Below are 17,895 nucleotides of genomic sequence, written 5' to 3'. Positions count from 1 at the left end.
CACCAATATATAATATTGGTTTTTTATTTTATTCAGATTTCAAAGATAATTTGCTTTAATTTTAATTTTTAAATCTTTTCCATATTTCATCATATTTATATGCTAAAACCATCATAAATTTATTTATATGAAAGGGTTCATTTTTTAGCAGAAAGAAGTCTTTGTATATATCTGTATAATCTTTGCCTTATATTTATTTATTTTTTTACTTTAAAAAAATTTTGGTATCATTAATATACAATTACATGAGCAACATTGTGGTTACTAGATTCCCCCCATTATCAAGTCCCCACCACATACCCCATTAGAGTCACTGTCCATCAGCATAGTAAGATGCTATAGAGTCACTACTTGTCTTCTCTGTGCTACACTGCCTTCCCCATGCCTCCCCTTCATTATGTGTACTAATCATAATTTCATTTATTCCTCTTATCCCTACCTTCCCACCCACCCTCCCCAGTCCCTTTCCCTTTGGTAATTGTTAGTCCATTCTTGGGTTCTCTGAGTTTGCTGCTGTTTTGTTCCTTCAGTTTTTTCTTTCTTCTTTTACTCCACAGATGAGTGAAATCATTTGTTACTTGCCTTTCTCCACCTGGCTTATTTCACTGAGCATAATACCCTCTAGCTCCATTCATATTGCTGCAAATGGTAGGATTTGTTTTCTTCTATGGCTGAATAATATTCCATTCTGTATTGTACCACATCTTCCTTATCCATTCAACTACTGATGGACACTTAGGTCGCTTCCATTCCTTGGCTATTGTAAATAGTGCTGAGATAAACATAGGGATGCATGTATCTTCCTTCAAACTGGGTTCCTGCATTCTTAGGGTAAATTCCTAGGAGTGGAATTCCTGGGTCAAATGGTATTTCTATACTGAGCTTTTTGAGAAACCTCCATACTGCTTTCCACAATGGTTGAACTAATTTACATTCCCATCAGCAGTGTAGGAGGGTTCCCCTTTCTCTACATCCTCACCAACATTTGTTGTTTGTGTTTTGGATGTTGGCCATCCTAACTGGTGTGAGGTGATATCTTATTGTGGTTTTAATTTGGATTTCTCTGATGATTAGCAAGGTGGAACATCTTTTCATGTGCCTGTTGGCCACCTGAATTTCTTATTTGGAGAAGTGTCTGTTCAGATCCTCTGACCCTTTTTTAATTGGATTATTTGGTTTTTGTTTATTGAGGTGCTCTTTATATAATTTGAATATCAACCCCTTATCAGATATGCCACTTATGAATATATTCTCCCATCCTGTAGGATGCCTTTTTGTTCTACTGATGGTGTCCTTTGCTGTACAGAAGCTTTTTAGTTTGATATAGTCCTACTTGTTCATTTTTGCTTTTGTTTCCCTTGCCTGTGGAGGTAATGTTCATGAAGAAGTTGCTTATGTTTATATTCAAGAGGGTTTTGCCTATGTTTTCTTCTAAGAGTTTTATGATTTCATGACTTATATTCAGATCTTTGATCCATTTCGAGTTCACTTTTGTGCATGGAGTTAGACTTTAATCCAGTTTCATTCTGTTATGTGTAGCTGTCCAGTTTTGCCAATACCAGCTGTTGAAGAGCCTGTCATTTCCCCATTGTATATCCATGGCTCTTCTATCATATATTAATTGACCATATATGCTTGGGATAATCTCTGGACTCTCTATTCTGTTCCACTGGTCTATGGGTCTGTTCTTGTGCCAGTACCAAATTGTCTTGATTACTGTGTCTTTGTAGTAGAGCTTGAAGTTGGGAAGCAAGATCCTTCCTGCTTTATTCTTCTTTCTCAGGATTGCTTTGACTATTCAGGGTCTTTTGTGGTTCCATATGAATTTTAGAACTATTTGTTCCAGTTTATTGAAGAATGCTGTCGGATTTTGATAGGGATTGCATTGAATCTCTGGATTTCTTTAGACAGGATGGTCATTTTAGCAATATTACTTCTTCATACCCAAGAGCATGGGACGAATTTCCATTTATTAGTATCCTGCATAATTTCTATAAGGAATGTCTTGTAATTTTCATGGTATAGGTCTTTCACTTCCTTGGTCAGGTTTATTCCTAGGTATTTTATTATTTTTGGATGCAATTGTGAATGGATTGTTTTCCTGATTTTGATTTCTCTTTCTGCTATCTCATCATTAGTGTATAGGAATGCAACAGATTTCTGTGTATTAATTTTATATCCTGCAACTTTGCTGAATTCAGATATTAGATCTAGTAGTTTTGGAGTGGATTCTTTAGGGTTTTGTATGTACAATACCATGTCATCTGCAGACAGTGACAGTTTGACTTCTTCCTTAACAATGTGGATGCCTTTTATTTTTTTTTATTGTCTGTTTGCCATTGCTAGGACCTCCAATACTTTGTTGAATGAAAGTGGGGAGAGTGGGCATCCTTGGCTTGTTCCCAATCTTAGGGGAAAAGCTTTCAGCTTCTTGCTGTTAAGTATGATGTTAGCTGTGGGTTTGTCATATATGAACTTTATTATGTTGAAGTACCTTCCCTCTATACCCATTTTGTTGAGTGTTTTTATCATGAATGGATGTTCACTTTTGTCAAATGCTTTTTCAGCATCTATGGAGGTGATCATGTTTGCCTTATATATAAATTTTACATGTGTAACTTGTCGAACCTTTATTCCTTCTTATTACAAATAGAGATTCCCAGCTATAGCCAAGGAATTCAAGTATATTTGACTCTGATATAATTGACTTATACTGTTTTGGTGACAAATTATATTGGTAATTCTCTCTTGAATCTAACTAGAATAATGGTGTACCTAATAATATAATAGAAGTTCATGGGAAAATCGATGGTTCCATATAGTATCAAAACAATGGCAATTCTTTTAGGTACTTTTACTAAAATTTGGCCCTTACAGTTTGCAAAATGCTTTCACATATATTGTTTGATCTTCATATTATTATTTTAATCAGTCAGAAGTTCAAAGAAGTTAGGCAACTTCCCCAACATTACTCAGCTCAAGGGTGTGGCAGAGGTGCCAGTTGAACTCAGGTTATACAAGGGTATATTTTACAGACATCTGTTGGGAACAAATCTATTCAGTGTGTGTTTTCTGAAATGTCTCGTTCAGGCTTGAGAAGACAAGCAAATGTATCCTACTTTCTGTAATAAACCAACCAATCCCTAACAACAATAAACAAATACATCCATGTATAAACAAACATTATTACCAGCACCAAAGTGATTGGTACTTCATTTTCCTTCAAATTTTGTAAGGCTTGTAACAGAGAAGTAGTATAATGTTTTCATTGATATTCTACAGAGTCTACTTGCAGTAGCATTCTTTGATGGCATAGGATCAACAATTTCTTTTAGGACTCCTTGTTCATCACTTTCAAATTATTAGCTACTCAATGCAATGCCACTAACTACTGAAAAGCAGTTGTTTAATATTTATGGAGTTTTCAAATGCATTAGATTCTGTTCAGGATATAAATAGCCCAAGTCCCTATCCCCTAGACCAGTAGTCCCGAAACTTAAACCACCAAGGGCCTTTTTATAATTTGTCTCTCCAGTGATGGTTCGGACAAATAGTTTCTCTTCCAAGCAAACTGTTCACAGCAGTGTACTGTGGTCTTATCTTGGAGAAACAGTATTTTTCTCTAAGCATTTTTCAAATAAATTAGTTTGGGACTCCTGTGGCTACTTCTTGGGTGTCTGGGTTCCAAGAATTCTAGGCTCTCTTGTGCTAAGATTTGGCCCTTTGGTCAGTGTCTTGCCAATGGGTTTCAGCCCTGGGAAAGTTCACTGTGGATTCAGTGTGACCAAAGAAATGACAGTAGAATGTTCTTGGGGTGAAAGGGTTATACCCAACTTTATTTCCAGGTGGCAGGTCAATCACTAAAATCCCTTTCACTCAGAGTGAGTCTGCATGCAGCAAGCAGGTCTCTGCCTCCGGGCCTCTCTGCCCACACAGCCGTCTCAGTCTCTGTCCTTGGTGCTGCCACCACTCCAGCCTCTGCTCTCCTGCAGCTGTGCCACTGTGTTGCCCAGAGCACTGGGCGGAGCTCTTTATATAGAATCAATAACAACGTACTGCCCACACGTATGTGGTGAGCTAGTTGACCAGGGCCAGGTGAGAATCCTGGCCATAGGAACCTTCACTTTATCCACAGTCAGTCCCCCACCACACACACACACAGAGCAGGCAGCACCTCCATATTGGGATTGGGGTAGTGACCATCTCCTCCTCTGCCTGAGCACCTCCTGGTCACAAAATCCCCACATTTTCAATACTTCCTTGGTTTAACTGAACTCAAAAGTGTTTTATTTTTCAGTCAAAAAGTGTCTCTGAATGAATGTTTGGAGTTAGAGGATAAAAAAAAGTCCTGGGCATAGAACTGGAGAAAATTGAGAGAAGTTGACTAAATGAGAGGGTCAGGGTGTGGGAGGTTTCTGAAGAGGCTGTGGAAAGCTTGATGCAAACTTGGTAATGGTGACTTAGATGCTGAGATATGTTGCTGTTAAGGCGGGGAGTAGTGACTAAGTGGTGATGTGTCACTAAGTTTAGTCCAACCCCATGCTGACACAACACATCTTCTATTTCATTTTAGTAACTTCTCACTGCAACTGCAGATGTAGCATTCTTTAGAAAACATTAAGTTTTTCTCTCCTGATTTCACCTTTTTGTATTTATTTGATGTGATATCAGTGGGATAAGATTTCCTTGGTAGCATCTGGGCACAAGTAAGAGTGTTAAGAATTCTTATAATTCTGTTCAGCTGAGTTTATTGATATTGATTATTAGCAAGGGTTAAAGCCTCAAATTAAATGAATTATATAAATATTCATATAGGATTTATTTTAGGTTGGGATATGATATGAGTGCTATGTTTGGCTTCAAAAACCTATCCTATCCCAGCCTTGCACTCACGTATGCCACTTATGCTGTGAGCTTTAATCAGTAGTACTGATTAAATAAAACAAAGGAGTGCGGGGGCTCCTTTGACCTGGACTCAGAACATCTGGGAGACTTCTAGATGTAGAATTACCCCACGTTAGTAAGAGAACACCAAATGCCTTCATAATTGATTGGGAGGCTTTGGAGAACATAGGCCAGACAAGCTGACTAGGAACTGTGAGGCCGTATTATGAGATAATATAAATATGGGAAATGTTGGGTCTAATGATATTCAAACCAAAAATTTCAGTCTGAAATGTTAGCTGAAAGTGGGCTCCTCTTCATTTAACCAGTTCCTAAAATGTTATTACTGTAGGTACATCCTTAATGAAGAAATAAAACAATGTACAAAAATGAGTGTGTGTACATATATACATACATAAATATAAGTCTATAGTATTTTTTAACAGTGGAAATCCCTATTGAAATTCTCCCTTGGTTCCTGTTCCAGACAGGTCAGAACCATGGTTAGCAAACCAGATGTATAATTGCAGTCTCTTGGGTAGTTGTTTTATTTAAACATCAAAAATTTAAAACATAATATATATTTAAAAAGCCATAAGACATAAATATATAGCTAAATGAATTATCGTAAACACAAACACTTGTGTAGGCACCACTCAGTTCAAGAAAAAGCTTGTTGTCAGCATCCCTGAAGCCCTCTGTTGCCCCTCCCAGTTACAGCCCTGGCCCCCCTGAGAAGGAGCCGCTATGGTAATCACGTCTTTGGTTTGCATTCTTATTTTAACCTCAAAGACTACATTACTAAACAATAGAATTTGGTTTTACTTGCTTATGAAGACATATTTTTGGCTAGAAATGATTTAGCATGTGTAGAAGCCCAGGTCATCACCACTTAGTACTGATGAAATGCAGTCAACATGGTCCACGAACAGCCTGAGAGGCAAAGTGTGTTCCCCCCAAAATAGCCTTGCTATGCTTTTATTAGCAAGACATTAATTGATTTTCAAATAATATTTTCTTCCAATTAAGCTCTCTTCCTCTTGATTCCTCTTTTTCAATATTCCTGCTTCTTTAAAAATGTCACTGCATATAAACATTAAAAGATAATTTAATAATAATGCCCTTTTAAAAAAGTCTTGGGTTGTTTCTTTATTCACGGCTGTAGACTGTACCAACCCTGACTTTGATTAAGCTAATCAACAGCTATTTGTCTACACAGCACTGATTGGCAGAAGCTGGGAAGTATTGATTAGTTCAGTTTTGCTGATGTCTATAAGGACTGTTGAGCCATTTGAAAGAAAGTTGTAGCTCGGGCGACTCTCAGCCCCATTCTGCCATCTCCTGTGTAGGTCAGTCTATCGAGCTCATGAAATTTACGAATGTACTTCAAATTGTTTTACTTGTACAAACCAGTCTAAGAAGAGTTTCTCCCTCTAAAAGTAGCTGCTGGGCATAGAGAGGCTAAGAGTTCAATGCCTCAGAGTATTTGGGGCTAAGAGAAAAAAATGAAGTTATTTTTCTTCAGATCAAAAAAGACTAAAGGGACAAAGACTCCAACATATTAATAAATGAGACATGACCCTTTTCACTGATCCCAGATATTAAAGTTGCTTTTCTAAAGTAAGAGTTTTATTTTTCAAGAGAGACAGGATCATGGGGGAAAGAAAAAGATCAGAAAATGAAAGGTGATATCACATTGGAATAATAATTAATTAAGTGCTACTGGAAACACTATGAGAAATGTCAAGAAGGTAAAAACATAATTTTAAATAACTTGTAATTTACAATGTTGTTTGTAAAAGACAAAAACCACTTTTAAATACAAATCTTTGTATGTTTAATTGGATCAAGTTTAGTCACGATTACATTAAATACCAGCTATACACTAAAATGATTTCAGGGTACATGGAATTAATATTTCTTAGTTCATCATGTGAAAAAAGGTAAGTCACCCTTTAAGGCCAGTGTCTCTTTCTAATTTGGGGAACAGAATGTACAACATGTTAAAATAATGTGTAGTATTGCAAACTTAAAATATATACAAAAGCAGAATAGTAGTGACAACATCTTTCTATAACCCAACTTCAACAATGATCAAGTCAGGCCCGATGATGCCCTACCTAGACACTGTTATTCATGTAATATTAAATAACATTTCAGCCCTTATATTCAAATACATGGGTGCTTATTGTCATTTTTATAGTTATCATTGTTGTTTTGTTTATAAAATTCTTTCAAATTATTACTCCACTTTTGTTCTTGTAATAGTTAAAAATTAGTGTGGGTGAGAATCATCATCAAGAAAGTATCTAAGATAAAGCTCAAGAACATACATTTTAAACACACATACTGGAAATTTTAACACTGTTGATCAGTGGAGCACAGTTTAAAAAACATGACTGTAGAAATTCATTCTAGAGCTTCAAAGTAATTCAGTAAATCAAAGGATAATGTTTTATGTGAAGGCCACTTAAAAATTTTTTTTCTCCATGTCCATTGTAAGTATTTAGATTCATCAATGTAACACTATTCGCCATTCCCCTTTATGAAGATTCTACATTTATTCTTTATTTAGATGATTTTTGAGTTTGATGGAAGTAAAATCTAGATGTTTTATTCTTACATAAATTAAGGTGTTATCACTTCTTTTAGGAGATGTTTGTTTTAGAAAACAGCTGTTTCGGATCCTGTCTATAATATTTGCTGTGGGATTTGCTTAGATTTTAATTTTATAAATTGCACAGCCAAGATAGTCTTTGGGAAGGAAGAGATACACTTGGGATTCTCTTAGAAAAAATAAACAGTGGCTAAATACAAGAAAGGCATTCCTCTTATTAGTTAAAGAGTCATTCTTCTGGTGGAAAAAGACTTGGGATGCTCTAGGTCTTTCTGACTGCCCATGTAGAGAGAGGCAGGGAAGTGACAGATGACCAGGAAGACTTAAAAGCCAAGCTAACCTTTGACCAAAATTCTTGGAATAGAAAGACTGTTCATTGTGAAGAAAAGATAATGATTGCTCTTTTATAAGTTGTAAGTTAGCAGGGCTTCTCATTAGAGAGAGAAACAAAAGCTTTCCCTGTTCAAGAAAGTTTAAATAGACATTGAAAAACACTCTCAGCTAACAGCATTATAAATGATTTGGATCTCTATTGGCCAAAAAAGGGAAATCTGACCAGAAAAGGTAGGTAATCACCAGGCATTCCTAAGTAAATAAATAAATAAATGAAAATCAAAGATCAACATTCCTGCTCCTAAAACACCTGAAGGACTTGTCTTTGTCTCGGCTGCCCATGCTTGACTCCAAGTGAAAGGGCCTTCACACCAGACCAGAGACCTAACTTGTCAACTTATTTTCCTAAATGTCCTAACAGAACATATTCCATGTTTGTTCTTTTTGGGCTCTTCTCTGGCCTCAGTCCAGATCCAGAAAAGTCCTTGCTTCAAGCATTCAGATGCTATATTTCAGATTCTTGGGGTTGTGACTACTTAGGTCCCCTTCCTCACCCTGATTCCTGAGTCTGTAGAGGAGGGAGGTTGGAGCAGGACTCTGGACCTCTGCCCTAGGAAAGAACAGCTCAGGAACCTCAGGAAGGTTTCTAGGCTAACTCATATGTCACTTCCCCACAGCCTTTCCCAGATACAGCAGAAGTCAAATTCCTTTGTTGAATGTTTCAAACTGTGGAAAGAGAAGGACTTTTACTACAAGTCTACCACAGGTTGCAAGAGAGCACCGTTTTCTTTGTAACATATGGTGGTACCTCACCTTGCATCATTCAGCAGGGGCTCTGGAGCCTGAGAGAGAAGCATATTTATGAACAATGGTATGGATACATCTGTGGAGGGAGATAGTTATCAATATAGAGGCTGATGACTCCTATCATGTTCAGTTACTTCTGCTTTTAGGATAAAGCAGTATGGATGTTGCAGGAAGGCCCAAAAAACATCTGACGCCAGGGTCTGGTGCTGCTTAAAGTAATTCTTGTGCAGTTACAAATATGCCTGAGGTTCTCCTAAGTCGCCAGTTGTACAAATCAGCTGGAAGTTATTGGTAGATAGGAAAGGCAGATGTCACACTGAAGTCTGAAGGAGAACAATGGAAATGGAACTCATGATTTCTATGGAAGAGAATAGCATAAGTGGAGGAATGCAGGGAGCTAGACACAAGTTGTGAGGTGCCAAGGTAGATGTGCCAGGAATATGCTAACAGGCAGTAAGGGATTCAGGCCCTCTAATTATCAGTGGATGTGCTCCACCAGGCCATCAGTTTGATTTCTCAGCTGGAGATTTGTAAATAAACAGTGTCATCAAAAGCCAGGACACATTTGTAGAAGAATACCCTTATTTTAGAGGATATGTGCTTAATTATTTAGAGTGGTTGTATGGTGTCATGTTATGTGCAACTTACATCCAAACAGCTCAGTCAAAGGAGAGAGAAGGATAAAACAAATACAGTAAAATGTAAAATGTTAACAATCAGTGAATCTTAGTGAAAGGAAAAAAATTCTTTTAATCCTTCTCTGGCTTTGGAAATTTTGAAAATACAAGTTGGAAAGTAAAATAAACAAATACAAATATATTTATAAGCATAAAGACAAATACCACTGATCAAAAGAGTTGAAACTGATTGTCTCTGGAGAGAAAAATCAAATATAATTATCAAATAGTGGCTGATTGCTATTTTTCATTATATGACTTTCAGTACTATTTAGTCTTTAAACCCCATGAATGTATTCCTTTGACAAAACTAAACACTAAAACTAAAACACTCACTTGTTTTAGGAGCAGGAAAAAAAATCAAATAGAAAACGTAAGAGATCAAATTGCCAGATGTTTCACTGAATCAGAAAACCCATTCATAAATATACTGGAACAGTTTTATCTGCCTGTATATAGAAGAAAAATGCACCATCTCAATGAAGAATACAATTATCCCAGGAAGACAATGATAGCCATGCATGGGAGCAAGTGAGAGATGAATTATAGGGTATCTGAGTGTCAGGAGAGGGAGCAACATTCCCTATGGCCACTCCATTCAATCTTTCTTAAAAAGTAATGCAAGATAATTTGTTCATGAAGAATTACATGAGTTTGGCCATTTCACAGATCAAATGAAAAGTAGATGCTTTAAGTGACTTAGCACATCTGAAAGTCATTGCCTAAAAGTCAACTTCATGCATAGGTTGTAAGTGCCTTAGAAATCTAATTTACTAACTACTGGTTCTTGTTCAAGAGACTAGAGATCATTGCAGGTAGATGAATGCAGAGAGCTACTTTAAATTTTGTGATTGCAATAGGTGAAAGAGCTTGCCATTTTGGTGTTTATATTTTTACTTTATTGTTTGTTTAACAGAAATACTAGGTACCCTAAGGGGAGGGGGAATCCTGATGCTACTTCTCTATTTACGAAGAGTTTGTCATTATACTTTCAAGCGGCCTCAACCTAGACCTGTCAAAGGAAGTGAAGTCATGGGTGACAGCCTGGGCAGACATTGGACTATCAAGCAGTTTGGGTGAGTGAGTGTGTTTAGTTGACATACTCTGTACGTATGAATTACTAGGGATGATAAGCAATTTCAACAGGAGATCTAGGCTTAGATCACCAAGATCAAGGTTTGGCTGCTGCTGGATATTTCTGAATCTTGATACCTGTGAACCTGGGCTGATAGTCGCCTTTCTCTGCTCTGTTATTACATTCTTGATTCTGGGTAAGGTGCAAGAACTGCACAACTTCACTGGTCACTGATCTTTGTCTCCTGTCAAAGCTGGTAAATGGCCAAAATGGCCATCTCACTGCAGATTTTCAGAAGTTGCAACTCAGTACTGAGCTGCTTTGGAGACCATGTAATCCAAATGACTTTGCTTCAAGGTTGAACAGAGATCCTGATCCACATCATCTCTGTGTAAATGAGAAATAAACCTTTATTATGTTAGGCTATCACAGAGAATTTGGTGTAATTTGGCGACTAAAATGATAATCCTCATCAAATGCCGTATGATTTGGAGAAAGAACTGGAAGATCCCCAGCTTCATAGGGCAGCACCACAGTAGCATTAGAGACTCCAGAGGCACTTGCAAGATAAGGGTTCTGAGTTCTAAAGTAAGAGAGTAGACTCTGCATCTGTGACTAGATGATCACGGTTCCTGGTTGGCATTTAGGTGGGGGCCTTCAGCAGCCATGCTGTGCAGCGAAATCTCCATTGCTGCTTGAAGAGAGACAAGCTCATGAAAAATGCTGCTCCAGGTTGTTGTTTGGAGGCCCCAGATGCCTTCCAGAAGACCCCTGGAGAGAAGTGTATGAAATAATTGCCTGAACTCCAGTCCCAGGTGGAAAGGGGGCTATGTCAGTCATGCAGTGTTTACTCTCCGATCCAGGCTTCTCCTGCTCTGCTGTGTATCACAGGGGGCTGACAGTGCTAGTTTCCACTTGGTTTGGCCAATGGAGGAACTGGCAGGAAATTGGAAGGCAGAGAAGTCAAGAAGCCAGAGTTTTACTCCCTCTTTTGTGCTTGACTTGGGAGATGTTTATGGCAATGGCCGTACCTCTAGTGGTACTGGCTTACCACTCAGTTTTTCCTTCTGTGATCTTGGTGTCTACTGGGCATCCCTGGTTCCTGAGGGTTCTATGATTCCATATTCTTGTTTCTATTCCTGCAGCCCCAGGGGTGATGGCAGCTTTCTGCTGTTGCTAACTTAAGGGTTCTGTCATCACCCCTTTCGGGTTTGCATCCCTCCAACAGCGTTGCAGCTGTCTCCTGCACTTAAGGTCCCTGTAGGACTACCTGTCAAGAACTCTTGTTTTCCTGATTGGACCTGGCTGGCTTGAGCTGTAGACCTTGCCAAGGTCCTAGGGGCCAGAGTTGGATGAAGTAATGCATGTGAGTGAATCTCTAGATGTAGGGGAAAAGACAGAGGGTGACGCCATTGGATTTGTTAAGAGATTTGGACAAAATTCTTGGCAGGAATGGGACACTGAGGGAGGAAGATGTCTTTTATGAGTGGCTACATTGGAGCTGGTAGGTAAGGAGTGTGCATATTCTGCCTCACTTTAGCCATGTTTTGGTCTCTCTGTTTTGAGTAGATTACTTGGAAAATCCTTAGAGTGTCTTTCCTCTTACTAGCTTACTATCTAGGACCTGAATCTGAGTTTCTTTCCTATTCAACAGCCATATTCACTGTTCTTCCTGGTGTCTAGGCCTCAGTAATAGAAAAAGGGTGTCTTTGGGATTGTAAGCTGGTTTCCCTAGATCAACTTTCTTTTCCATCCAGATGGTTTGCCTTTTGTGGATGATAAGACCCAGATGCAGATTTTGACTCACTTTCTACTACAGGGATTGAACCATGCTAATGCTTATAAAGCTTGGATTCAGGTTTACAAATGAAATTATTGAAGTAAAAAAATCATGACTTAAAAATAATTAAAGTAATAAAATTCTCATTTTTTTTGAACCCAGGGAAGCATTATTTAAAAATGAAATATAATTAGCACTGCCTATTAATATAGTAAAAGTTTATTTATCAACCTAATTATTATCAACCATGAAATATACTGTGTTCTATCAATAGTACTTAATATAGACTTAAGTAATGTCCATTTATACTTCTGGATTATTTAGTGAATGTTCCAGTATTATCTCTCTCTTTTAGGGACTATATTAATTGGGTTCATTGTATTTTTACTCAATTCTTCTGGTATTATCTATTATTATTTTTCTTTAACCAAATGCATGTATGTGTTTTTAAAGAACTAATGATGCCATAATAAAATATTCAAATATAAGTTCTCAGTTTTTACATGAAAGTCTGCTATGCACACTGAGATATGAGAGAAAAAGAAAAGAAGGAGGTGAACTTAAATGCCAGGAATATAAATTTATTCTAAGCTTTTGGAGAGAAGATATAAATTGCTAAGGAGGAACTTTAAAGACCAAACTGAAGAGCACTGTGTTTCATTGTAGCATGCTTCATTTCATGGGTTTTTAAAGTTAACCAGGGTGATATGTACTCATGGTGGCAGAGATGTTCCAGGATTGTTTGCACAGTTCCACTCAGGCAAACTGGGTCAGGTAAGGAGGCGTGATTGAAATCACGAATCATTTGAGATCTCTTTCAACTCAGGATTCCTCCTCTCTGTCTGGTTATCTCCACCCTGTTATTTAGGGCCAACTCAAGGAAGAAATAGCTATTGAGTTGTAGGGCATTTCATTCATCCCAAAACATTTTTTTCTGCCAATGGTGCTTCCTCTTCTTCTTTTATTTAGATTTGTACAAATTAGGTGGGGAAAAAAAAGGAAATGTGACATGTGTATAGTCAAGCAAGATGTGTGTTTAATGAAAAGAAAAAACTTTCACATACATTCAACCACTGTGCTCCAGTGTAAGAGGCCTGAAGATGCCTTAGAAGATTGGCTAGTTATGATCTCATGAAAACTGATCAGAAGTAAAATAAATAGGAAATTGAGGATGACTTGGAGCCACAGTAATGGTTGCTGGGAGGATTTTAGGAAATAAAATCAAAAGCTATTTCTGAAATTACTTTAGATCAGAGCTTCTTAAATTTGTAATGTATAAATGAATTACCTGGGAATCTTTGAAAATGTAGATTCTGATTTACTAGGTCCCTGCAAGGTCTCTAGGTTTCCTTCTCTAATAAGCTCCTGTGTGTGCTGATGTTGATAGTAAAGGAACCATATTTTGAGCAATAAGGCTTTAGACCATGTGACCATTTCTGGATTGCTGAAACACTGAAATCCCCTACTAAATAACTGCTAATATTTTCATTTTGGAAAAAATGCATTGCTAGCAGTAAGCATGTCCAAAAAAATAGTGGTTTCATCTGGATTAATGATGGTGGAGAGCTGAATCATAAGTCAAAATATACCCCATGATGAGCTTGTAGTAAAATCAGCTTCAGAACCTGTTTTAATCTATATGAAGATAGGCCTACATTGTTTCTCATGTCTGCAAGTGCTGAATTATTCATGTGAATGCTTCACATCAGCCTTCTATAAATCAAATGGGGAGAATTGAATTGGGAATTGTAATGGTGAGAAATTGTGAGCTTCTAACCTGATTTACCTGGGCACTCTCTCAGTTATCTTTCTCTTGTTCTTACCAAATCATTCCTGGTGATTTAACAGCACCTAAATATAGCCCCAGAGACTCTCTCATTGTGGTATGTGATCTTTAAGCTCTGTGATTTTTAAAGCCTTGTCAAATTTTTAAAGCCCTGTCAAATGGATATTAGAGTCAATCTTGACATCTCAAAGTGCCATGTAAGAGACCTTCCAGAGAATGTTTGCAACGGTTCATCCAAATGCTTTTTCTTGGTTGACAATGTTGGACCAATATGGCCCTATCATAACGATGGTTATAATAAAAGCATCTGATCCAACTCATTTTACAGGGACTTTTTGTTATTCTATTTTATAATGACACAATGTTCTCCCTTTCCCCCTGAGGACATTTGACTTATGTAAGGATTTAAATGTTTTATATGAGTGAATTCCATTCATTCCTATTGATGGTCTATTGTGAATGGCTCCTAAATATTTTGTGCTAGGAATTTTATCAAGAACCCTAATATTAATGATAAGAGTAATAAGAAATTTGTATGCAAATTGTGTGTTAAAGCTTTAAATTAGATTGAAATAATCATCAGTATAATGCAAGTGGATTTATGATGATATAAAAAATGGTGTTTGATAATGCTTTGTCTTACCTACCTCACAAGACTGCTGTGAGGATCAAATAAAATAATGCCTTTGAAAGTGATCTGTAAAGTTTAACAGGTATTTCTGTCTTATGTCTCTCCTTCTACCAATCTATTTTACATAAGGCAAACAGACAAATCTTCTTAAAGCATCACTTTGATTACATCATTTCCCAGTTCAAATACCTTCAAAGCCCATCCTGACCTCCTGATGAATTGGGTAGCTTCCCTTGGCATTTTAGAAACATCATGCTGCTTTTCTGGTCTTATCTCCAGCTATTTTCCTATTTTAATCTCATATTCTAATGCCTTTTGGTTATATTAGATTTCTCCTGAGTTCCTGGAATAAATTTTCCATTGTCTCCTGGATATCTCCATCTGGTTGATCCATAGTGATCCAAATGTTCAACATCCTAATGTTAAACATATCCAAACCTTTTTTTATATACTTCTTATTATCAATTTAGTTGCCTAAGCCAGAAAATACGGAGTTTTTATTTTGTTTTGTTTTGTTTTTACCTGCACTTCTCTCTTCAGCTCACCTTCAATTAGTAATTGGGGATTATTCTCTATCTGCCATTCCTCCTCAGGCCCACTATATCCATTAATTCTATGAAATATCTTTCAGATCTAATCCTCCTGTTCTTCGTGAACAAATATTCATGAACGTCTGTCATGCACTGGAGATTTTATTAGTTTCATATTGTTATGTCACCACAACCTTAGTGGGTTAAGACAACACACATTGTCTTACCCTTCTGGAAGTCAGAAGTCCAAAATGAATCTCTGGGCTAAAATCAAGGTCTAGGCAGAGCTGTGTTTCTTCCGGAGATTCTGGGGGAGATTCCATTTCCTTGCCTTTTCTGGTTTCCAGAGGGTACTTGCATTCCTTGGCTTCGGTTCCTTTTCATCTTCAAAGCAGCCAATGCATTGTTCCAACCTGTGCTTCTGTTGTCATATCTTCTCAGACGCTTTCTTTCACTTAAACAAATACTTGTGATTACATTTAGGTCCCACCTGGGTAACCCAGGAGAGTCTATTTCCAAATTCTGAGCTTAGTCACATTGGCAAAGTCACTTTTGTCATATTAGGTAAGGTACACAGGTTCTGAGGATTAGGATGTAGACATCTTTGGGGGGTGTATTCTGTCTACCACCAATATCTTCTTAAGCAATGTGAACAAAAAAGTCATTATGATGAGATAGTCCCTGCCTCAAGGAAATCAAAGATAAAACAGTTCAGTAAGTGGGCAGCTATAATAATTGCAATTACTGCTATGAGATTATAATAAAAACTATAGGAAATCTTTGGAGACCAGGAAAGTCCTTGGAAAGAAGTGATATCTAAGACATATGATTATATGAGGTTCTATTTGAGGCTTTTTTCACATTTAGGAGGGAGAATAATAGGCTCTAAAAACATGAATCAATCTATTCTCTCACTTTTACAGTGGGAAGCTGATTGGCTTAATACAGATACTAGTTCTACTGCAAAGATATAAATATGGGTACTATAAGAGCATGTCATGTTCATATACATATTCTTTATATGTATCATATGCCATTCACCAGATAATATAAGCAATAGAACCAATATATATAGCAAGACACTTTTCTATGGGCAAAGGGGAATTGCAAAATCAGACCCACATTCTGGGTCTGAGAACTCACACTCTAGAAAGGATTGCAGATATGGGCATAAATATTCAGAAAAAGTATCAGGCAAAAAGAAATGCCTGTCATCAGAGAGATACAGATACACTTCTGTGTATATACAGGGCTGGAAGGGATTGTTTTCAGCTTAGAGAAAGCAGGCAACACTTCATAAATGTCTGATTTGAGCTGGGATGTCTAGGATGAGTGGTTGGTTTTACTTATGTTGGTGATGAGAGAAAACAGAGTAAAGGGCATGGACTCCACATTGTTCTGAGGTGGAGGAGAAAAAGTTCCTGCTGGGGATCTTCGAGTCTTTGAAAAATCAGTTGAAAGGATGTGAATTCTAATTACAATTTCACCTGTACCAAATAGAATTATTCACACACTTCTATTGCTCTGATCAGGTCTTTGCAAGGATTTCTGTTGCAGTCTGGTAAAGGAAATATGAAGTAAATCACATACTTTCTTGTTAGAATGGGAACGATTAGGAAATTCATATGAGGGAAAAGTACTATTACTGAACATTTTCTAGAGAAAACAGAAAAGTTCATAGCTTTGGGAAATTATTTCATAACTCTTTCAGTGTGTATTAAGCACTGAGTCTCTGCAAAACACTGACAGATGGTGTGGGGAATACCAGTCTTTTAAGACTTGATCCCTGTTTTTAATCCATCTATTTCAGGAGAAAAAAATAGAGATTAAGAACACTACAAAGAAGTGTGTGATTCATGTTACATGGTTAGGATAGAGATCAGATTAATCCAGTGACTCTGATGAGGGAATGCTTCTGCAAGGGGAAACCCCTGAGTCTGACCTGGAAGAATGAGCAGAATTACAACAGACCAATGCTGTTCACAAGGGGGGAGGAGGGTAAATGGTAGGGATGAGATTCAGGCACAAAGAACAGCATGTGAAAATTCATGGAAGATGAAAAGTTAAGACATTTTCAAGGACTGTGCATGCCATATTCTCCCACAATTCTGAACTAGGCAGTGAGCATAGGGATACAGCTGCAAATAAGCCACCCCTGACTTCAAGGAGTTTATAGCCTTGAGGAGGGTACAGAGAAAAATCAATGAAAGTAACGCGTGATTTATATTATGGCAGAGATAAAACAGAAAGCCCGGATTTTACCTAGCCTAAAAGTCACAAAGACCAGAGAGTGTTCCTCAGAGGAGGTACTCTTCTGAGCTGAGTCTGAGCGATGACTTTGAGTTGGCCAAGCCAAGAGAGGGAAGATGGAGGAGACTGTGCAAAGACCCAGAGCAGAGAGGCCAAAGCAAAATGCATTTGAAGGACTTCAGAAGGGTTCTCTGTGGTTGGGGGTCCAGGCTATATGGGCAGAGGATGAGAAAGCCTTACTGATGGAACCAGAAGCTGTGTCCTACAGGATTTTGGAAACTAGTTTTAAGATCCAGGTCAGAGTGGTTGATCATCAAAACTATGAAATGGCAATGGGATTAATAAACAACGCAGATTATGATACAGAATACATATGAAATCCATGAAAGGAGATAACTAGAAAACATACCCTAATTGGGAGGAGGTTTATGAATGTACTGCTATAACGAACAATAATGAAATCATACTTAGGAGTAAGGCCAATGTGACAAAGATAGGTGGTGCATCCAAGGAGAAAGGACAAGT

This window comes from Manis pentadactyla, chromosome 1 (assembly GCF_030020395.1).
Source record: "Manis pentadactyla isolate mManPen7 chromosome 1, mManPen7.hap1, whole genome shotgun sequence".
In the NCBI taxonomy this organism is placed as follows: Eukaryota; Metazoa; Chordata; class Mammalia; order Pholidota; family Manidae; genus Manis; species Manis pentadactyla.
The sequence above is the reverse complement of the archived record's forward strand: the minus strand, read 5'-3'. Positions refer to the sequence as shown.